This window comes from Mustela nivalis (genome assembly GCF_964662115.1).
Source record: "Mustela nivalis genome assembly, chromosome: 1".
Taxonomy (NCBI): domain Eukaryota; kingdom Metazoa; phylum Chordata; class Mammalia; order Carnivora; family Mustelidae; genus Mustela; species Mustela nivalis.
The window spans coordinates 1037484-1060064 of NC_139020.1; the positions used below are offsets into that span (position 1 = coordinate 1037484).

Below are 22581 nucleotides of genomic sequence, written 5' to 3' on the forward strand. Positions count from 1 at the left end.
CTTCTTCCATACGGCTACCCACACCGCAACCCCGCGGGGCTCCCCTTCACCCTGCTCCCCCCACGCACGCCCTCGGTGCCGCCTTCGAGAGGACACCTGCCTTCCAGAGGACACCTTCTAGAGGACACCTTCCGTCACCCGGAAGCACTGCTGGAGCCTCCCGCGGTCAACTTCACAGTGTGGCCCTGCCCCCAGGTCTCTGCTCCCTCCAGCGAGCAACCCCCCAGGGAGCAACTCCCCAGGCCCTGCCCCGTGAGCCTCCTCCACACGCACTCACACACACGTGTGCACACGCACGCACGCTCACTCCCATGTCACACCATTTACACCCACACGACGCACACTCAGGCCATGTTCACAGGCAAACTCACGTGTCGTACGTCCCCCCACATGCACCTGCCCATTCTACCTGGACAACGGCTCTCGGAAAGCACCGCGGTGAAGTCCGGCTTCCCCTTGCCGGCTCCTCCAGCCGGGGCTGCCACAGGCCCCTTCCCAGCCCAGCTCCTGGGGGACACACACCACAGAGTCTGGATCCCGAGGCTCCGACCTGAGCTCCGTGTAAAGGGTCCTGTCTGGCTCGTGCCGTGGGAGTCGGGGCTTGGATAATCACCCCAGGTCGCCCATGGGACAGAGAAGGAGGGGACACCCATTTAAAAGTCACTGGGTCAGGGCGCCTGGGGGGCTCAGTGGGTGAAGCCTCTGCCTTCAGCTCAGGTCATGATCTCAAGGTCCTGGGATCGAGTCCCGCATCGGGCTCTCTGCTCATCAGGGAGCCTGCTTCCTTCTCTCTCTCTGCCTGCCTCTCTGCCTGCTTGTGATCTCTGTCAAATAAATAAATAAATAAAATCTTAAAAAAAAAAAAAAAACCTCACGGATCAGGTGCTAAATTTCTGAAAGCACTTGGTTCTCCGAGGCTCCCAGCCCAGAAAACCGCCCCACTGATCAGTGCCGGGTCCAGGCCACGGACCCAGACTCTGCAGCCACGGCAGGGCCCCCAACTGAACGCCGCATCAGAGCTGCACCTGGAAGTCCCTTGACTACTCGGACAGCTCCAACCCGAGCCTCGGGGAACAGGACTTGTCCCCCAGGTGGTGATGCTGAGTCAGGACTCGGGGTCTGTGAGCACTGAGCTCCCTGCCCGCAGCCGCCAGCCCCCAGCGCCCACTCTCACGGAGGCGCCGGCCCTGAGGCAGGCGGCCGACACACGGGTCTCCTGCTGGTGCCACAACCCAAGTCGCTCCCCAGAAAGTGTCCCAACCCGGGTTTCCCTGGGACTGCAAACGGAGCATCTACAGGGAAACGCAACCCTCTCTGAGCACCCCCGTGCCCCCAAGAGACAAAGGAGAGGAACCGCCCAGGGATGGCTCAGCGCTCAGGTCGCTGTGGCTGGAAGAAGCCCCCCAGGGCAGCAGCGCCCTTTGCGCAGAGCAGCCCCCGGGTTGAGGCGCCAGCAGCCGGCGGGAGGCATCTGCACAGACCCAGAGGTGCGGGTGCGCAGGGGCACACCGACCCGACCCCCACCCAGCACGCCCACGGCCGTCACAGGGGCGCTTCCTGCACGCCTGCTGCCCCCAGAAGCCCAGAGCATGCTGCCCGCCCTGCCCTGCCCTCCGCCAGCAGCCCGGGTGGCCCGACGCACCCCTGCCGCCCGCCGGGGTCTTGTCCCGTCTTGCTGGGCCGCCTGTTTTGGATTCCTGACTGATGTGGTCTTTTATTTTCATTTTTGAAGGAGCACAAACACCCACACGTGAGCCGCGAGAATCGGCCCCGGGAGGCACCGGAAGGTGACGCCACCTGTCCGAGTGGCTTTCCGGGCACTCACCTGTCAGAAACCCGCCGCGTGCCTCCAACCCCCACGGCCCACAGCAGGGCCGCCCCTCAGACGGTCCCCGAGCCCCTGCCGGCTCAGAAGCCCTGGGGACCACAGAACTGCGCAGGGCTGGCCTGGCACGTGTCCCCAAGCCCCCGAGGAGCCCCCAAGCTCCCAGTGCCCAGGGACATGCTCCCGGGGGCCACACACCATCCAGGAAAGGTCTCTGCCCTGTGGATGCATTTCCAGCTCTTTCGAAATAAAAACACGACTTTTCATCTCTCTGTGGTGCAGCCGGTTTATAGCCGCCCCTCAGTGCGCTGCCCCGACTCCGCGCCCGGTGACGCTTCGGAGCAGAATGACGGGGACACAGCTCCTGACAGGCCCCCTGAAGGCTCTGCCGCTGGTGAGGGGCTGACGGCAAGCTCCAGGCGGGACCCCCAGGCCGGGCCACCGACGTCTCCCAGCCATGGCCCTGCCCCAGGGCTGCCGTCCACACGAAGCGACCAGAGGCGGCCAGGTAGCCCGGGCCCAGGTCAGGGCCCACAGGCGCCCGCCCGCCCTGGTTGCAGACAGCAGAGGCCCCTCGGTTCACAGCCCCACGTGACTCGGCGGACACAGCCCAGCATTTCCACAGCCCACGGGGAGGGAAGAACCAGCCCTGCTGGCAAACCCAACCCTCTGAGGTGCCACGAAGCCCTGGAGAACCGTGTCGGCGCCTAAAGGAGCGCCCGGTCAGCACACTACTGGCCCGAGGGGGCAGAAACCAACGGGAGAGCCTGGGCCTCCCAGCGGGGTCCCTACAGCCCCAGCCCCCCACGTCCGCCCTCGGAAGCGACCCTGAGCAGTGCGGGCCAACCGTTGGGAAGAATGGCCTTGGACGCGAGATGCGGTCAGAGAGCAAGTTCACCGGGCGTCAGGGTCACAGGGAGAACGTGCCGGGTCAGCTCAGCCCGGCTGCAGTGGACACTCCACCCACCGCCTCCCCCCTCTGGAGGGAAGGCCCCTGGGAGGGCACTCGCCGAAGCCTGACTCCAGACCTCGGGAAGCGGCTGGAGACGTCCGAGCGGGGGGCCTGTCACGGGACAGCTGGCCGGACTCCCGACAGACCTCCACGCCGGAGCACAGAAGGCGGGCGGGGGTCCGGAGGCAGAGGGGCCGGGCCCCAGGTGCAGCGCGTAGGCCTTGACCTTCCAGGGCCCCCAGCTCCGCAGAGGACAGCACGGGACCCCGGGGCACGTCTGAGGATGGACCGACCCCGCCAGGAGGCCCTCACTTTGCGACATGAAGTGCCCAGCAGCGGTGAGGAGGCTGCCGCTCCCCTTAACCAAGGAGCATGCGTGTGCGTGTGTGTGGGGAGCTCACACGGCTGTGATGTGTGTGCGTGCACAAGGACACTCCTGCGTGCACACGTGTGTCCATGCACGTGGACGCGGACGGGGGAGGTCTGGGAGCGTGGTGCAGTAGAGGCCAGAGCTCAGATCAGAGGTGTGTGACTGAGCCCTGAGGGCCTCCCCTCCTTTCTGTGCGTTTGAAATGCAAATAGAGATCTCTTTCCCGCCTTCGTCCCCTGTGCTTTCTGGGGCAGGGAAATGACCCAGGTGTGTCCTCACAGCCCCTCTCCCACTCCACGTGGTGATTCAAAGCTCGTCCCTCCTGCGGAACTCCCCACAGGACGCCCGAAGCAGAGGGCGAGCACGGCTGCTCACAGACTCCAGACTCTCCTCTGAGACCCGAGGGTGCCTCCCACTTTGCTCCTTTCCGAGGTCGTCTGGGTCCTGCTGGTGCCTGGAAGTTCCGTCTGAAGGTCAGGCTCCACTTGCTGGTTCCAGGCCGTGTGGGGGCCCCCGGTCGGGGGGCTCGGCGTGCTGCTCGAGGTGCCGCCGTCCAACCCCCGGGAAGTCTTCTGGTTCGCGAACACCGTGCGTTTCTCCACATGGATCTTCACGCCCCTCGACGCTGCTTCCAACTTCCAGAGTACAAGCTCTGCACTCCTTCTGCTAAATTTACTCCTAAGTACTTGACTCTTTTGTACTTTTGTAAATGGATTTTTTTACTTGATTTCATTTTTGGATCATCTGTTGTCAGTGCACAGAAGTTCTATTGATTTTCACGTTGATTGTGTATCCTGGAGCTTGATGAACTCACCTGTTAGCTGCCGCAGTGTTTCGTGCATCTCTACAACCGTGTGGTGTGCACAGAGCACAACGTCGAGTGGAAGTGGTGGGGGGCACCCGTCTCGTGCACGGTCGTGGGGACACGTGTGGCCTCCCCCCGGCAGGCAGGACATCAGCGTCCGTTCTAGCAGATGCCTTTTACAGGGCTCAGGAAGCTCCCTGCTACTCCTACTTTCTCCCGTTTTTATCTCAAGAGCATGCTGAATTTCATCGAATGCCTCTTCTGGGTCTACTGAGATGACCCCATCACTTCACTCTTTATTCCGCAGGAATCGCGGCATCACGGACGTCAACCCAACCTTGCGTGTCTGGGGCAGAGCCCGCGGGTGGTGCTGAACGGCGGCCTTCTTCACCGCTGGGCTCCGTCTGCTGCTCCTTGGGTGTCTGCATCCACACTCAGCACAGATGCCGGACTGGTCCGTGGCTTGCTTTCTCGCAACGTCTGCTTTGGGGTTCGGGTAGTGCTGGCCTCATAAAGTCAGCTGGGAGCTGTTTCCCCCTTTTTATTTCTGAACATCTGGTCTTAATTCTTCAACTGTTTGACGAAATCTGGCTGCAAAGCGGGGCTTTTCTTCATACGGGTACTTTTTGGATTATTAAATCAATCTCCTTTAACGGATACAGACCTATTTGAATCGTCTACTTCTCATTAAGTCTCAGGAGTTTGTGTCTTTCTACGAATCTGCCCGTTCCCTCTAAGCTATCCAAGTTGTTGATGTAACCGTTCACCATCGGGTCAGAACAGTGCACCGAAGCAAACAGACCCGGAGGACCCAAATCTCGCCACAGTAAGCGAGGCCGTGCGGAGCTGGCCCGAGGCTGGCCGTGTGGGCGGTGGAGCGACGCGTACACCGCTGGTCAGGAAGGCCAAGACCACCCAGGGGGAGAGCAGCATTTCAACAAGCAGAGCCGGACCACACGGGCGTCCGCAGGCGAGAGCGGACAGGACCCCTACCTCACACCACCTACGAGGTTTAACTTCAAATGGATCAGAAGCCTAAACGTAAGCGCCGACGAAACTCGTGGAGGAAAACGGGAGTAAGTCTCCGTGACCTTGGACTTCACCAGGAGTCTCAGATACGAGATCGGGGAGTTAAACCCCCTCTTTAACTTTAAAGTTAAATCAAACTTTAAAACTGTTGTGCCTCAAAGGACACCATCAAGAAAGGGAAAAACCCACAGGATGGAAGGAAATCCCGAGAATCCCGTAACGACCGAGGGACTGGCGTCCGGGTGCTGGAAACACCGGCCACAACCCGGCGCCAGACGCGTCATCCGTGAAAACACGGGCCAAGACCTGAGCGGGCATTTCTCGGAGGAAGACGTCCTCACCGCCGCGGGCGCGTGCAGGGAGGCTCCGTAGCACCCGCCGTCGGGGAGGTGCGGCGCCCGGCCACGTGGGCTGCACATCACACCCGCCAGGACCGCGGGGTCAAAGGCAGAGCGGAAGCAGCAGGGGCTGGGGGCCGAGTCCGAGCTCGCCGGCCGCTGGCGGGAAGGCGAACAGGGCAGACCTCGAGGAAAAGGCTGGAGGGTCCCGAAATCATGAAACACGCAGCGACCCGTGTCTAAAGAGCCACTCGGGAAACGGACCGAGAGAAATGCCGCCCCGGGTCGTGCACACCAGCGCTTGCGGCCGCACGGTCCCTGACGGTCAAAGGTGGAAACCGCCCCGCCCCAGCCACGAGGGTCGCCCGGCCCTGAGAAGGAGCAGAGCCGGGACACCTGCTACCAGACGGGCCTCGGGACAGCCCGAGCGAGGGGGGCATGTTCCGCTGACCACCCGCCCGGAACACAGACGCCTGCCGACACAGGGGCGCAGCTGCTCGCGGCCAGGGTGACGGGCTTCCTCCCACGGTGACAGTCGCTCTGGGCAACCCTGATGACGTGGGGACGGGCACAGTCGTCGTCCGTGGGCCGCGCGGTGTCAAGTGCACCGGAACGAAGTGTTCAGAGGAGGGACGGAGCTCGCGGCACGTCCAGAAACCAGTGTCTCAGTCAGATGCCGCGTGACCTCCGGGTCGGCCGGGGAGGCTGGTCCGCCCGGACGTTTGACGACAGCCTTCCCGTCCTCCGTGAGCCGCCGCGGCTCTGCCTGCGCCCCGGGCGTATCTCCACTGTTTAAAGCCAGGGACGTGGATGGAGCCGGGTCCCCTTTGCCGCTAGATGGTTTCCTGGTTTGCTCCTGGCCTCTTTCGAGACCCGTGGGGGCTTTGCTTCCAGTGAAGGGAGCCTCTCGCCGGCCGTCTGTGCGCCCGGTGCCCGGCTCGTCCTCGACGCCTCGCACCCCCAGAGCCGCGCTCCTGTCCGCTCTGTGTGCCCGTGGCCGCCAGGCAAGGCCGCTCCCACTGACGGGCGGACAGGAGTCGCGGTCCACGTCCCGGTGAAGGCAAGACTCCCAGGCCGTCCCCAGCACATGCACTTGACGGTCGGAAACCTGGCGGGCGGCAGGTCGGGACCGTCCCGGCGGGGGCCCCACGCGCAACCACCGCCGTGTGCATGAAGGGCACACAGGAGACCGCCGTGGGCCAGGACAGAGGGAAGACAACGCAAGCCTGTTCCCCACAAAGGGACACCAGACTCTCGCGGGCTGATGCTAGCCCAGCGGCCAGGGTGGGGGCGGGCAGCCTCCACCAGCCTGCGGGCCGGCAGCCCCTGCTCCGGGAGTCTGGGCGCCGACCGGCACCAACGCCAGCACGAGGCCTGTCTCGCAGGTTATTCACCGAGACCAGAGTCCCCGCACGCCGGCTGCTGAAGTGTTTTTCTGGGAATGGGGCCACACGGCCCGCGTTTCACGGACAGGCTCCTGACCCAGGAAATTAATCTTTGACTAGTGTTTTCACCGGAGCCTCCCGGGGCCTGGCGTCCTCAGCAGCATGGAGACAAGTGACTCACCCGCACAGCCCCAAATACGGACACAGCACAGCGCCCGGCCCCGGACCTCCCAGGACGCCAGGGGACACCTGGGGAGGACCTGGTGCCCTGGCCGGGGAGGGGCGGCGGGGTGGGGGTGTCTCGGCACCTCAGGGCAGGGGCTGTGGGGGCAAAAGGAGCCACAAACAGTCCGACTAGATTTTAAGGGTCTGGCGGGTTTCTCATTAACTGGAGGCTTCACGGAAAGCCGGAGGCAGGCTCACGAGGCCAGGTTCCCATGGGGAGGGGGCCAGGACGCGGCTGACCTGCTCGGCCCCGATCCGTGATGACCACGCCCCCGTCTGACTGGGGTGAGGGGTCGAGCACGCCCATGTGCCAGCACCCCAACTCCGCCCACACCCTCCAGGTTCCACCCCGAGGTCCTGGGCCCTGTGCCTGGCCGGGGACACAGTCGGGGGTCCTCAGACCCACTCCTGACCACGGGCGCCCACGAGGACAGGACCCGGGGCTGCTCCCGGCCCTGATCTCCAGAAGCACAGCAGAGGTCCAGAAACAGCCGTGCCACAGCGAGGAGCGCACGGGGCGTGGCGGTGTCAAGCAGCACCTGACGGGAGTTTCTGCCCTGGACACAGGGAGGTACACAGGCAGCCGGTCAGCACGTCGCCCCCGAACCCCAGCATGCTCCAGGCTCGCGCCACGGCAGCCCAGGCAGGAAGCCCCTGGACACAGCTCTGTCTTCTCAGTTCCACGTCCTCCCCGAGGCCCGAGGAGCGCGACCGCACGGGCGGGACTCGCTCCGGCCACGGGGCCTCGCCCTCGGGAAGCGAAGGACCTGCAGGGTCGGGGCTCGGCCTGTGTCACCTCCCAGCTTCCCATCGTGCGCGTGCGCGCTGGCAGAAGGTGGACCGCCGCGCCGCTGACGCCGGACGACGGGCTGGAGGCCTCGGACGGTGCGGCCGGGAGAGTCCACCCGCAGGAGGACACGGGAGTATGTGCCTGGGAGCAGGGGCGTCCCTGTGGCTGTGGGACCACACTCGCCGAGGGCAGAACACAGGGCTGCTCTCCTTCTTGTCATATGAGAATTTTCTAGTTTTGGGTTTGGGTTTGGGTTTGGGGGGGCGGCTTGGGTGGATACGAGAACGGAACTCACGCGTAAGAATAAAGCAGACGGAGAGCCGGGTGCAGGAACAGAGGAGTCCGGTGGTTTTGTCTCCGGCGTGTGCACGCCGTGCTGGGTGGACAATGTGCAGTCACAGACCCAAGGCGGCCTGGTGGGGCCGGGAAGGGTCCGGCCCCCGGGAGCGTGCCTGAGCCCACGGGAGGTCGAGGACGAGCGCGGGCATCGCTCTAGGATGGTTCAGGCCTCACCAGAACCAGCCTTGGGCTGGGCCTTCTGTGGGCCTGGACAGTCCCCCAGGTCAGCACTGGCCCAGCCACCCCCATCTGGACCCCCACGACCTCCTCAGGAGCTGCTTCCAGCTAGGGTCGAGCGCCTGCCCCTCAGGGCACCGCAGGGCGGCGGGCAAGGCCAGGGCGCTGGGATACCCCAGCTCTCCCGGCAGGACCCGCCAGGGTGTCCTTCCTGCACGGCTGGGGCACAGCTGGCGTCCACACCACATCGCAGGGCGGCCCATGGGCGGTGGGAGAGGGAAGGGTCAGGGATTCTGCAGAGGGGGGGATGGTGGCCTCAAAAATATGCCTAAAGCCTCACGGATGGAGCCTGTGACCGGCATTGTCAGGGCAAAGGGTCTTGCAGGTGCAATGACTTAGGGACCTCAAGGAGCCCAGCCTGGACTAAGACGAGCTAAACCCAAGGACAGGGTCCTTATGAAGAACCAAAGAGGAGAGACCCAGACGCAAAGCGGAAGCCACAGGCAGAGGGAGGCGGAGACGGGCGGGATGTGGCCACCAGCCAGGGAACCTGGGGCCTGAATGCGCACGAGGCAGGAGGGACCCTCTCCTGGAGCCGGCAGGGAGTGCGGTCCTGGGTCACCTTGACCTCAGACCTCTGGCCCCTGCCCTGGGAGAGAAGAGACTTCTGTTGCTGCAGGGGTGTGGTAATCCGTGACGGCAGCCCTGGACTCACACCCCTTCCTAAGGATCCATGGAGAGCAGTCCAGGGGCTGGGGTCGGCTGGGGGGTGGGAGCACCAACTCCCCCAGGGCTACCCTGAGCAGTGGGGGGACTGGTGTCCTCCGTGCTGTAGGAACGGCTGCTGGGTGTGCTGGGGGGGCACGGCAGAAACCGGTGGGGGACGCCCACGGAGCCCCCGCCCAGCCCCACGGAGCCCCCGACCAGCCCCACGGAGCCCCTGCCCAGGCCCACGGAGCACACAGCGCTGTGCTGGCCTCCAGCTCGCCTCCATGACAGTGTGGCACAGGAGAACCGGACACCTTGCCCAGGCCCCGGGACAAAGTGGGAAGGAGGCTCCCGTCACCACTGCCACAGGACCCTGACTGTCCTACGTGGACCTTGGCCAGGAGCGGCCTGTGATTGTAGCCCGGCCGCAGCCGCCCACTGGGAGTCAGTACAACGTACCCTATCCCTGCTCTGGCCTCGGCTGCCGGGTCCTGGCCCTGCTCCAGGGCCTCGGGAGAGCAAGGGGGACGCAGGCCCCAGGACTCACAGACTCAGGCTGTAGTGAGTCCCGTCTGCTCCTTCGGAAAACTTCTCCGGAGAATGCTGGTCGATCCGAGGGTCACAGATGCCCCCGCGACCTCGGTGGGACCCCAGCGTCGGCTTTTCCCGTCCCAGGGCTGATTCTAGAGGTGGGAACAGGGCAGCAGAGCGGCAGGTGTGCCCCCCACTCCGGGCAGATGTGGGAACGTGCAGACCCAGACCGTGTGTTTGGTTTTAACCCACAAATGCCCCCGCGGCCTCTCGCATCCTGACCCCGGGCCGGCGTCGCCCTCCGCACGCCCCCATGCTGAGTTCGCCTCCCGGGTCTGCGGCCGCCTCCGTCCCTGACGTGTCTCTGTTTCCTGTCCTTACTCGGGGGACTGGGAAGGCAGAAGAAACAGAACCCCACGTGGGCCACGCGGAGGAACCCTGCCCGCAGCGGGCACGGGACTACAATGTGACGGTGCGTGCCCCGACGCTAGCCTCCTGCTGTCCAGCGCCGGCTGCAGCGTGCGGCCAGGTCCCAGCTCCCGGCCCCGGGCTCTCCCCCTGTCCCGCCGGCGCCTGCCTCCGGACCCTGTCTGCCGACGACCGTGTCCCCAGAGGTGGAGGGACCTGCAGGAAACGTGGCTCCGTCCACGAAGGAGGACTGGTCCCCGCGCCCCAACCCTGGGAGGGGGCCTTGTCTCGCGGCGACCCCCGTGGGGCGCACACGGGGCTGCTCTCGCTGCCGCTCCCACCACACACACTGGACACTCCAGGCTCTGCCGGGCCCCCTTCGGCCGGCCCCTCCCACCCGGAAAGAGAAAACCGCTTTTGTCCCGCCGATAAACCAGGTGGGGTGCCGGAGGGGAAACGCATCCAAGGGCATAGCGGGTGGAGGGGCATTCGATGGCACGGGGCGGGCGGCCGGCCGTGGTCCCCAGCCTGGGATGTCTACCGGCCTGGGCCCACCACGCAGGCTCACGCCACGGACCACGGAGCCACAGGGCACCACCACCCATCACGGCCCCTCGCTAACGCCCCGGGCACAGCTGCAACCACGTGACCGATCGTGCCCGGAACAGGGAACAGAACTGGGACGGAAACGGGACGACGACAGTCACAGAACAGACAGCCGTGCCGGGAGCCTCACCTTCGGGTCCCTGCCGCGCGGGACGTCCAGGAGACCCGGAGTGGCCGTCTGCCAGCACCACCCCACGGCCGCAGCCCGCCGGCGACCAGAGTGCCTCCTGCAAGGGGCAGAGCCAGAGGGCCACCAGCGGGCCCACGAGTTCTGAGTGGGCACAGACACCCTTGTGGACCTGCCTGGATTTTCACTCTGGCTGAGCACGACGGGGCCGCAGCCCCCCACAGGCCCGCACCCGGAGCCGGGGACCCTTCCAGCAGACCCCCAGGCACTGCTGCCTCCTCATCCCAAGCCCCACAGGCTCGAAGCACCCAAAACCGTCGAGTGCCGGCCCCTGGAGGAAACCAGGCCCTGTTCCTGCACGGGCTGGAAACAGCCCCAGCGTCCACGCTGGGATCCGTCTAACTGGGATCCGCCCCGGGCCTGAGGACCCTGGCCCCGCCCACGGCGGGCTGTCCAGCCGCACTGTCCGGCAGGGGGAGCCACAGACCACACAGACCTCGGCTCCTCCGTCTGGGGGAGCCTGCACGGGGCACGGGCACGGGATTCCTTACGTTTGCTGTAGCGTCCGGACAGGCCTGGGGGTGAAAGTCAACCCAGCTCACCGCTGGCCTTCCTCTGCCCACGGCACAGAGGAGCTGCCCTTACACGGAGGTCCAGTGCTGCTCCCCATCTGCCTGGGCCCGCCTGCCCGGGGGCTCTCCGGCAGGGCCGGTGCGTGTGCGGTGGCGGAGGAGAACACACCTGCCTGGCGCTCCGCACTCGCTCACAGGGCCTGCTGCCCGGTGGGTTCCATCTGGTTCGGCTGCTCGGAACGACACTGGACTGACGTCCTGGGGGGGCCTTGGTTGGCGGAGCACAGATTTCTAAATGTGGGAGCACCGGCTCAAAGAAACGAAGATCCTAGAATTTAAGTACCTAGAATTTAGGAATTTCAGTCCTTCCGAGAACGCAGGCAGGGTCCCCCTGCCCCAGCCGCGTAGAGGCCGCCCCCTCCCACGGCCACCCTGACGGCGGGGAGCAGGAAGGCTCTCCTGTTTCCTGGGCACGTCCCGGGGGTCCCGAGGGGCCTCCTCCTCCTGGCCCCACCCTCCCGAGGCCCCCGCCGCAGAGGCAGGGTGCGCCGCGGCCCGCGCTGCAACACCTCGTCTCTGTCCGGTCCCTGCACTCCCACATCCGGACTCGGCTGGTGCCGCTGTCTTCGGAGGGTCGGTCGCTGGCATCCCCAGCACGAGGCCCCTGGATAGTTCCCCTAAACGCCAGCCGGACGTGACCAGTTTCCTTTTTAACGTCTGGACCTTTACACGCCTTCACACACGTGCTTCTCAAGCTGCGACAAAGACTCACTCTTCGCCAGTCGCACTGGCAAGGACTTTCATAAAACACGATAAGGATGTCTCAGGGACACCAAATTGTTATAAACGTTCCTAAACAGGTACTGTCCCTTTCTTGTTTTATTCCTGCCCCAATACCGCCCTGGTCCCCCGTAGGCCTGTGTCCTCTCGGGGGGCTCCAGGGAGGGGCCACCATGCACCGGCTCCCGGGGCGGGAGGAGAAAGCCTTGGCCTCGCCCTCCAGGGTCACAGATATGCGGTTTGAAGGAAGCACGTCTGGCCTTTCCTGGGTCAGCATGAGGCGTCCAGGTAGGGGCACAGCGGGGCCAAGTCCCCAAGCTTCCTCCCCGTTGACCAGCCCTGTCTGTCCGTCTGTCTTGAGAAGTACTCCCAGCTGCCGCGTGCGGTGGGCTCAGCTGTGACGCCGCCTGGCCTCCCGCCAACGGGACAGACTCCCCCAGGCCCATCTGTGTCCTGGAGGCCGGATCGGCCACGAGCTTCGTCCACGGGGCCCACGGCAGATCTTGACAGGTCACGAGGGCGCCCTCGCCGTCGATGGGGAAGAGCCCCGCAGGCCGTGCCCTGGTCTTCCCTCAACACTCGGGATGAGCTCTGGTGGCATCGGCCCCAGGGGCATGTCGGGGACCCACGCCGCCTTCCTTCCTGGTGAGCGCAGAGTCCACAGAGACCCCCCAGTGCGCCCGGCTCGGCTCACGGAGAGCCATGGTCTCGTGGGGCAGGCGAAGGGGACGCGGGCGGGTGGAGAAAGAGGACCGAGGGTCTCCCTCCGGCGGTGGCGGCGGCCCGGCAGTTCGCGGCGGCTTCCCGACGTGCGCGCACAACGCTGGGGCCGCGAGCTGCACGGGAAAGGGCAGGACACACGGACGGACAGACGCAGGAGTGCGCGTCTCAGTGCCCTACGGTCGCTTTGTGGCCCCCTCCGCACGCGTGGACGCGGAGGCCGGCCGGCTCTCGGGAGCGCCGGGTCAGCGGTCCGGGGCACGCGCGGGGGCGTCTGCTGTCGGCCAGCTGCTCAGACACCTGCTGGGGCCATCAGGAAGCAAACGCTCTTCCACGAGAATAACAACGCCACTGCAGCCACGTCACCGCGGAGCTAGGCTGGGCCGGGTGCCCCACCGTCCCCAGCAGGCGGAGACCACCTCCGGCGGGCCAGCGGGAGGCCCAGGGCCGACGGAGAGGGCGGGCATGTGGCGACAGGCTCCCCACGTCCGGAAGTCAGCATCGGGACAAGCCCGAAGCCCAGAGTGGACGGTGCCTCCCGCCGACCAGGAGCTCCGGGGCAGGGGCGCCTCCAGGTCTAACCCCGCGTCCCGTCTGCAGCCCAGACAGCGGCCTCCGTCCCTGGCTTCGGCCCAGCCAGCGTCCAACCACGGCCACCCTGTTGGCTGGTTTAAGGCCTCCTCCTTCTGGATGAAGCTGGAAGTGGATATTCCATTAAACTTTCAGAGTCACAAGAGATGTGATCCGCAGGAAGTTATAAAACTGAGCACAGATTCATCTGAAGACGGGGCGCTGGGCTTACACCCCCTTCACACCCCAGAGCCCGTACCCTGCACCCCTGCTGGTCTCCCCTGGGCCCATCCCCACAGCATGGCTCTGGGGAGGGCGAGGGCCAGAATCAGCAGCCAAGCTGACCCTTCGCTGAGCACAATTTTAGGTGAATTCCCTGTGAATATCTTTCTCAGCAAAGGTCCCAGTTGTCCCGGAGTCAGAGAGTGTCCCCTCGGAGAAGAACAGGAGCCCCAGCGTGCCTCTCACTGGGGACCAAGGGGACCCACGGAGCCCCACGGGGCTCAGCGCCGGGCCGGAACTGACCCCTTCACCCCCGGGAGCCTCCGCCGTCGTGTCACACGTCCTGCTCCCTGCTCCCAGCCTCCAGACCCTGCCCACCCCTCGGACTCGCCGGCACCCTGAAGACCCACCAGATGTCCCTCCCAAACCCAGCCAGCCCGGTCCCGCCTGCAGCTCCCCTGCGATGCAGCACGGTCGGGGCGCGGCTGTGGGCCTCACCCCCGCACCCTGCCTGGCACTCAGATTCACGCCGACCCTCCCTCTGCCGGGACGGGGAGCGCCCCAGCCTCCCGCACTCACCAGGGAGGGCCCGGCCTTCCCACGTGGCCCACGAACTGAACTCTGGATGCGGGTCCAACAGTGGGGCCTCTGCGCCCAGCCCGGCCACACGGCCACCGACCCGGCCACAGACCAAGTCGCCCGGTCTAGGGATGCCGGGGAGGGGCTGCTGCCAAACCTGCAGGGGGGCTCCCTGGCGGCAAGTGGTCCCCAACCCTTGAACACAGGGCCACCGAGGAGCCGTGTCCACCACTTTCCTGCTGCTCCGCCAGACTTCCTGAGACGCACACCTGCCAGCCGGCCTGCATGTGGCCCTCCGCCTTGGGTGTGCATGAGCTCCTGCCCCAGCTTGTGCCCAACAGGAGGGGCAGGGGGCACTCCAGAGACACACCCACTGCCCCGTCCCTCCGGAACACCTCACGGGCCGGACACCCCTCCTTGATGACCTCTCCTCCCCTGATGAGGGTCTCCAAGCTCTTCTCAAACTGCGGCTTGTCTGTAACATGAACCACGGCAACAGCAAAGCTTCAGACTCCAGAATGGGCTGTTCAAAGGCCCTGGGGTCGACCCAATCCAGAGCAGCTCCGGCACCACCTGAGGGAGAGGACTGGAGATGAACTGAGCGTGCGCCGGAGCCAGGGCTGACCCCCAGGCCCCAGGCAGGGATATGGCACAGCCCCCATCTCTTCCCCCACAGCCAGCCTGTCCCTGGGACACACCTGAAACCACCTGCATTTAAACAACACGTTGGTAAGAATGAGCTGAGGGTCTGTCTCTCGTTCTCTTGACGTTTCCTCTCCGCGCTGACTTTAAATGTTGTCCTGATGGGCCTTCCCGTCAATGCCACCCGTGTGTGGTCCACCTGGACCGTGAGGCCCGGAGGCCAGAGCTGCTGCAGTCACCCCAGGAGACCATGAGGGAGCTGGCGTGGCCACGGGGTGGGCCGAGCAGAGGAGCCGACCCCGGACACTTGAGCCGGGGCTTGGCGTTGGGAGCAGCCCTGCCTTTGTGCTGGGGGCAGCAGTCAGGAGCCGCAGCCCCATCCCCGTGTGGGGTCAGGCTGCCGTCCTGCCCTCCGAAGCAGCGAATGTGACGCTTGCACGTGAGACTGGGCCCTGGAGCGGCATCCGTCCGTCCCCCGCTCAGGGCTTCTCAGTGCCATCGGGACCCCCACACGGCCCTGCTGGGGCCTGCACTTCCATGAGCCCGTCTGCCACGTGGGAGACGCCGAGTCCCTGGTCCCACAGCCGGAGAGGGCCGTCACCGCGCGGAGCAGAGAACACACAGGCTGAGGACCGGAGCGGGTCCTAGACGCTGCCTGCCACCTTGACCCCTCGAGCCTGTTTCTGCAGACAGAGCCTCTCGTGAGGACAGACGGACGGGAGATGGTGAAGTCTGTGGGCCTGCGACGGGGCGGGGTCGGTCTAATGAGCTGGCGAAGGCTCCAGGGCTTCCTGGCCTCCCAGCAGGCGGCCAGCAGGGAACACGGACAGCAAAGCCACACTCAGAGGCAGCAGGGACTGGTGGTTTGAAGTCCGCCGAGACGCGGAAGTAAAGGATTGTTCTTATTTCAGGAAACCTACCGAAGTGCTCTACCGTCCAAATGTCCCAGGGCATCTGAACACACGGGCTGTGCTTCCCTGCTCGTTCCTCCAGGACCTTGAGGGCGGACGGGACGCACACTCCGGGCCTCTGACCCCTTCAGAACGGAACCACCGCAGTTTCCTTTGGCTCAACTTCCAAGTCCAGTTTCAAAGAGGATTAACATCGGTGCAAAGCTGCTGGTTTTCTCCAGACGCCCCCTGGGGTTTCCCACAGGGTCATCCTGGGGCTGCGTCCGGGCGGCTCCGGGGCACATTTCGCAGATCTTGGGAAGTCGTTGTTAGCCCCGGGGTGTCCCTGGCGTCAGCCCCCCGGGGCCCCTGAAGGAGTGCCAGGTCATCAGGCGGCGCAGAGTCAGGCGGCTCACCCCGGCGCCTGTGCGAGGCAGGATGCCGACGGGTCCACAGAGCCCTGGGGGCCATCGGGGGAGCCCGCCCGGGAGCCCACGGCTCAGCCCCAGGCACAGTCTGGTCCTTGAGCTCACAGGGCTCCCTCCCCCCCACCCCTGGTGCCTCTCCGCGGGCAGACCTGCCCCCTGGCCCGGGGCTCCCCGCCCTGGAGGTGTCCTTCCACCTGGAGGCCATGACCCACCAGGCAGGGCCCAGGTTTGGAAAGCCCCTGGCATCTGCCCCATTTACAGCGGACAGCAAGCTGACTGGAGCGTCCCCCGAGGGCACGAAGTGTGGGCCCCCAGGCCTAGGATAAAGGGTAGAGGCCGCAGGCAGTGCCCGCGCAGAGGAGCTTGCCACCCTCCTCCTCCCCCAGCTTTGCTCATCCCCAGGGCAGCCCGCCCCCACCCACCCCTCCTCAGGAGCTCCCCCTTAAAGCCTCGAAGAGCAAGGGGGCTGCCGGGGGCGGGGGGCTGGGGAGAATTCTGCACGATCTGGAAAAGCATCTGCACAGCTCCTGGGGGCCACACCACCCTCCTCTGGGGGCATCAGGAGCCCCCATGGGAATGAGCCCCTCCCCCATACCCTCGGAGCCTGGCCTCCGCCCCCAGACGACTGACCACCACCCAGTGGGTCCCGCCTCCGCAGGGCTGTGAGTCCGCACACAGCAGGCGCTTCCTGGAGGTCTCTGCAAATGCCTCCAGCTGCCTCGGACCAGCAAGCAGGACCTTGGGCGACAGGAGCTCTGCTGAGTCTCAGACCCCCTCCCAGGCCGGCCTGACAGCCCAGATAAGCAGCTATGAATGGAATGTGACCTCCTCCTGGGATGTCAGCCCCCAGCCAAGCAAATAAATCACCTGGAAGAAAACCGGCCAGGGGCCTGCTGGACAGAGCCGTCACGTGGGTTACAGCCGGTGCACGGTGGCTGCACCCCCACCGCGGTCCTGTGTCCGCCTCGGTCCCCCACCGCCCCACAGACCCGCCGTGATCAAGGCTTCTAGCCGGCCTGTGCCCCTGATGGGCTGCGGATGAGCAGGCACAGGGCACAGGGCATCTGCCAGGCCATAAAAGGTCTCTCGGTGTGGTCCCTGCCTAGAAATCAAAGCAAATCCTCCCAGCGAATCACCAGACCCGAGGCAAAGATGAGCCCTCTCCACATTCCTGGGCTTCCAGCGGCTTAGGCACCACCCACGTTCTCCATCTGCCTTTGTAACCAGACCCGGGGTCACCCGCAGTGACCCCGAGCCCACCCCGGCAGCCCAGCCCCCCTGTCCGCAGCCCACGCTGGCCTAGGGAGGGCAGAAGCCCCGGGCACCCCACTGGGCCCTGTGGGGACAACCAGGCAGGCGGCTGAGGGCCCCTCCTCCCGCCACGTTAGAAGACTCGGGGCCGCAGGAGGGCAAACCGACAGGAGCTGGAGGACCCCCACCTGCTCCAAACCTTAGCTCAGAGCCCTGGTGCCCACAGGGTCACAACCAAGGCCCCCGGTCCACACCTCGCTTCACGCAAGGCGGCCAGCGGCCCCTCCAGAGGAACAGGGGCCAGGCCTGGGAGCCGACGGGCCCGGGGGTGGGCTGGGCCACCGGTGACTGAGGGTCACACGGATCCCAAAGGACCTGCTGCCAGGGAACGGAGAGTGGGAAGACACGCCCCCCAGGCTCTCCGGCCACACGGAGAAACCACCAGTATGGACAGACGGCCGTGGCCAGGAAGCACGCGCGTCTCCTCGCGCTGGCCCACCACAGCCCTGGGTCCCAGTGCCCATGGCCCGTGCGTCGGCCAGAAATGGAAACTGGAAGAAGATGCCTCCAGCCCCTCCACAGGACCACAGGGAGCGGAAAGAAGGGCAGAGGGGACCCAGGAATCGGCCTTCCTGGGACACAGCCCTCAGCAGGGCAGCCTGCCTGTCCACGGATGAAAGAACGCGCCCCACGATCGCCCGGCCCGGCAAGCAGGGTGCACCTTTGTCCCTTCCACCCGGGCAACCTCCTCCTTCGAGCCGCACCACCCCTGCCCTCTCTGCCCAGCTCCGCGGTGGCGAGCCGGAGAAGCACAGCCCGGCGCCCTCACCCCTCGGCGGGCCGGAGTCCAGGGAGGAGCTCCCGGCCAGGACGCCGCTGACACGCTTCTCCACGGGACACACGGGACTCGTAGACGTGCCCCAGGGCCACGGGCGGGAACGAGAGCCCTCAGTCCGGAGACGCTGCGGCAGCGTGGAAAGTGCCCACACGGTCCAGTGTCCACGGCGCGCACCTCCGTCGACAGAAAGGGGTGCGGGGCCGGCGCACGCTCCCACGTGGACGGGCCCGGGAGGACCTGGAGCACGTCCCGCTCTGTGGGAGAAGCCAAAAGCCACAGGACGTGGGACACGGGTGCACAGCCCTGCAGCCTGCCTGGAGCAGGGAGCGACTAGGGGTGTGGGGGTTCCTTCCTGAGAACGTTCCAGAACCAGACATGTGAGAGCTGTGTCCCCGAATCGTTGACTTTAAATGGTTAACCTCACGTTGCATGAATTTTACCACCCAAACAATAAGAACACGATGGTTTCCGACCCACGTAAGTCAGACCTCCTGACGTGCACGGCAGCGGCTCACCTCGTGTCCCAGGGTCTCCTGACCTCCGTCCCCATCCCCACCTGTGCCGGGGGCCAAGGCCAACCTGCCTCCCTCGCAGGCTGCCAGCCCTTCCCGGGGAGGCCGCCCCATCGCGCAGCCACACAAGCACATGGCCTCACCCCTACCGGCTCCCCAAGCTTCACAGGCCGGTGCCCACACCGTGTGCCATGGGGCAAGATGTACCCTCAGTGGTGCTCATGGAGGGTCGGGTGGGGGACAGCCAGGAGGGCTGCACGAGGGACGTGGTATGAACTGTGTCCTGGGCTCCCAAAACGATGCTGGGAAGCAGACTGGGCCACGGAGGCCCCAGGGCCCTGAGTCACCCTGTTCATGACTCAGACCTGAGTTCCTGGCCCAGGTGCGAGCCCAAATCCCCGTGGCTGCGGGTTCCTGCGGCCTCACCCCTCCGCGCCCCGCGCTCCCCAGGCCCGAGTGAACTGTCTGCCGGGCGGCGGGAATCGGATCTGGAACCTGGCGGGACGCCAGGCAGCGAGCGGCGCAGGACGCTCAGGGCCCGCGGCAGCAGCCCCACGTCAAGAGGGCAATCCAAACGCTGCCGACTCAGGGCAGCTCACCCGCGTCGGCCCCAAACCCCAGCAGGCTTCCCGGAGCCTCCCGCCAAGCGCGGAGGGGCTGCCCCGACACGCAGGCAGTGGGTGAGGTCACGGCCGGGATGGGCGAGAGGCAAGAGAGGGCCTGCCTGGGAGAGGCGGTGTGCAGCCCACGGGCTCCGTGCGAGCAGGTCCTGGCTGGCGCCCGGTGGGGGTCAGGGGTCTGGGGCCATCAGGCCGGGGGAAGAAAAGCTTCTCTGGTCAGGACCTGCCTCCTGGGGTCCACGTCTGGAAGTGAGTGGGGGCCACGAGCAGGCAGGGAGTCTCTGGGAAGGTTGTGTCCCCATGGGAGAAAGTGGGGCCGCTGGGAGGGGGCGTGGTGCTTCGATGGGAGCGCTCTGGGGTTCACATCAGCCCCTACGGGGTCTGGGTGTGTCGGTGCCCCCGGGCGCTTGCACGTGCTCCAGAGAAACCCTCATCTCAAGCACACACGCACACACATACGCACGCGCACACGCCCCCCTCGCCCACCCGCCCGGCACACATGGGGTCTCTGGAAAGAGCTGCCTAATCCAGGAATGTCCGTCCGGCCAGCCCCGTGGGCAGCAGCGCTCAGTGCCCTGTATGCCGAGAACAGCACCCTCTCAGCTCTGCGATGGCAGCTCCCTGCCCCCTGCATTCCCGGTCCCAGCAGGACCCACCAGCCGGTCCTCCTGCTCCCCAGCCACAAGCCCTGTGAGGAGGACAGCCCTGCGAGTGACGGGGGTGGGGGGCTGCGGGGGGCCGGGGAGGGCTCCGCACCGGGGAAGAAGGCCCCTTCCGTCCAGGGTGACGGAGTCCTCACCAGCGGGTACCCTGGCCACAAACAGCAGGCAAAGCGCAGCAACAGATGAGAGGCGTGCCCGTGCCGCAGAGACCGGGAGCCGGGCCTTGCTCGACGCCCCGCGGCTCCAGATGCCCGGCCTCCAGCCGGCAAAGCTGCGGTCTGCTTGGAGGCCGCGGGGAAGCACCTGGGAGGAAGCAGGGCACAGTGGCCACCCTGCTGCTCCCGGGGCGCGCTGGTGGGAGCAGGAGCCGCTGCCCTTTTGGCGTGGTCCCTGTGCCTGGCCCATGCGGGGCCCTAGAGGCCTGGCCCTCAGCCATGTCCTCAGCGGACAAGGCACCAGGGCCCTGCAGCTCCCCTGCCCCCTAATCCTCACACACCGTCCACGGATGGGGCCGCCGGGCTCAGGGTAGAGGAGGTGACACGGTCCTTCCAGCCCCCGGGAGTCACAGACGCCCCTCACCGGACAAAAGCCCAGGGGCCAGCTCCCCAGCCGGGGTACCGGCACTCGTGGGGGAGCTGAGCCAGTCGGGGGTCCCAGCCCATCGGCAGTCGCTGGCCGCACCAGGAGCTCCACTGTGCCCCGGCCCCGGATGCCACCTGGGCAAGGCACCAGCACCCTCGTGGTCCTCCCCTGGTTCCCATTACCCAGGACAGCAGGATCTGCCACCCCACGAGGACACGCACACAAGTCTAGGCGGACAATGGGTCCCGACTCACCCGCCTCCTCCCCTGCTCCTCCTGCTGCAAGGCTCGATGTCATTAGGGCCCAAATCAAGCTGAACCCAGTTCATGCTGAGGTCTGGCCGCGTCCTCCAGGGCCCGGGAAGGCCCTGCAGCCCCCTCCACCTGCCTGTAAACCCGCTGGTCTCTGGGACGCCCCCCACGGTCGCCCCACGCTGAGCCTTCAGGGGCCCATCTCCTTCCTCCTCTGGGAGGGCCCGAGACCCTCCGGGGAGCCTGGCATCGCGGGCGGTCACGAGGCGGGAAGGCGGACGGACAGCGGGTAGGGCACCGTGAGAGGCACGCGGTGTCCGTGAGCATGAGCCCCGGGGACCCTTCCCACGGGGAGCAGCCCTCCCGGAGCTGGGCGGGGTGGCTCCCCTTCTTCCAAACTGCAGGCCGGAAACCACGAGACTCGGGCCCCCGCTGCCCATGCTCGGTATCCGGGGGCCTGGTCCACACCACCGGCCCGTTTCGAGGTCAGCCTTGGAGACGGGACCCGCCTCCGCCACCATCACACCCCGGGACCCACAGGAGACGCAGGGGCCATGCCCCTCACAGGAGGTGCCACTCTGCAGAGGACCCTGGGCCGTCCCCTCCGGGGTGCCGTCTCCCCCCCCCGGGGCATCTCCTACACACCTGCCCGGGGTCCGGCGGCCAGCACAGGTGGGGCGGAGCACAGGTGTGGTCACCGGCAGCCGCGCCCGCCCCACCTGCTTCACGGCCTCTGTCTGCCCGCCGGTCTGAGCCCCAGCCTTCGGGGCAGCGCAGCCCGCCGTGGCCTGGACCCTCCTCCACGGAAGGGCCCGGGGAGTGTGGGTTTGCTCCGACTTGCTCCTCGGACACCCTGCGGAGGGCCGCGGGCGGCCTGTGGTGCTTGTCCCTCATCAGACCAGGCGCTGGGGTCGGGCGGTCCCTCCCCACGGGCCCCTCCTGTCCACGGCCTCGGAGCCTTTGCCCTGGGCTCCCCGGCCCGCGGACGCTGGCAGGAGGCTCCCCTGTCCTCTCCAGCCCTGCTCACGTCACTCCCTCCTCGATTCCAACTCGGAGTCTGAGAGAGCCGCACCCAGCCACTGCCTGCGGGGACGCTGCAGACCCCGGTCCCGAGGGGCCCCGAGGCTGTGGCTCCACCTCCGGACCCCGCAGCTGGTGCGACGGCGCCTTCCCTGCGTGTCCACAACACATCTGGGCCAAGATGAAGCTGTTCTTCCACAGGGGGGTGCCTGCCGGGCCTGACGGGTTAATGTTTGACCGTGCCCGCGATAACTAACTCACTCGGCGCTAACCAGGGTGACTCCAGGGCCACAGGGCGGGGGAGGGGTCCGTGCTGCGCAGCAGCCCGTGCCGACCTGGGCCGACCCTACAGAGATGGGGACGCAGAGGTCCCCCGTCCTGAAGGACGTCAGAAGACCATACTGCCCGCTGCAGTGGAGACAGGGGACCCCCGGGGTCCTGTCCCGCCTGGGAAACACGCGCCGCGGAGGCTCCCACATCCTTCTCTCTTCGCGTAATCTGAGCACACTGCTGGGGCAGTGGGGGCGACCGGAGCCCTACCCACACCCAGCAAGGGGACTCGGGGTCTTGACCCCCCCAGGCGAAAGCAGCCATCCTCAACCCCCCCCCCATTCAGGGACCAATTTCCAAATGGGGTCCGCCGGGGGTCAGGGAACAGCAGCAGGGACGGGGGGCCCGGGACGGGCTGGGGCCACTGGAGCCACGCAGTGGGCCTCTGCCTGTGGCCGATCCCTGTGCCCTGAGACACAACCCTGTGTGTGCGTGGGGGGGCACACCTGTGACTGCGAGGGGGCGTGTGTGAGCGCATCGGGTGGGAGGGAGTGAGG

General features: G+C 66.4%; 1 protein-coding gene and 1 long non-coding RNA gene across 2 annotated transcripts in view; one reads left to right on the forward strand and one right to left on the reverse strand.

Annotated features, from left to right (window-relative positions):
* COL18A1 (collagen type XVIII alpha 1 chain) overlaps positions 1-22581 on the reverse strand; it is an 81238-nt gene that overhangs the window by 47000 nt on the left and 11657 nt on the right. The gene's annotated exons all lie outside the window — the stretch shown is intronic.
* LOC309859570 lies at positions 968-4611 on the forward strand. The gene is made up of 2 exons (XR_014308762.1): positions 968-3115; positions 4260-4611. It is a non-coding gene; the product is annotated as an uncharacterized lncRNA (long non-coding RNA).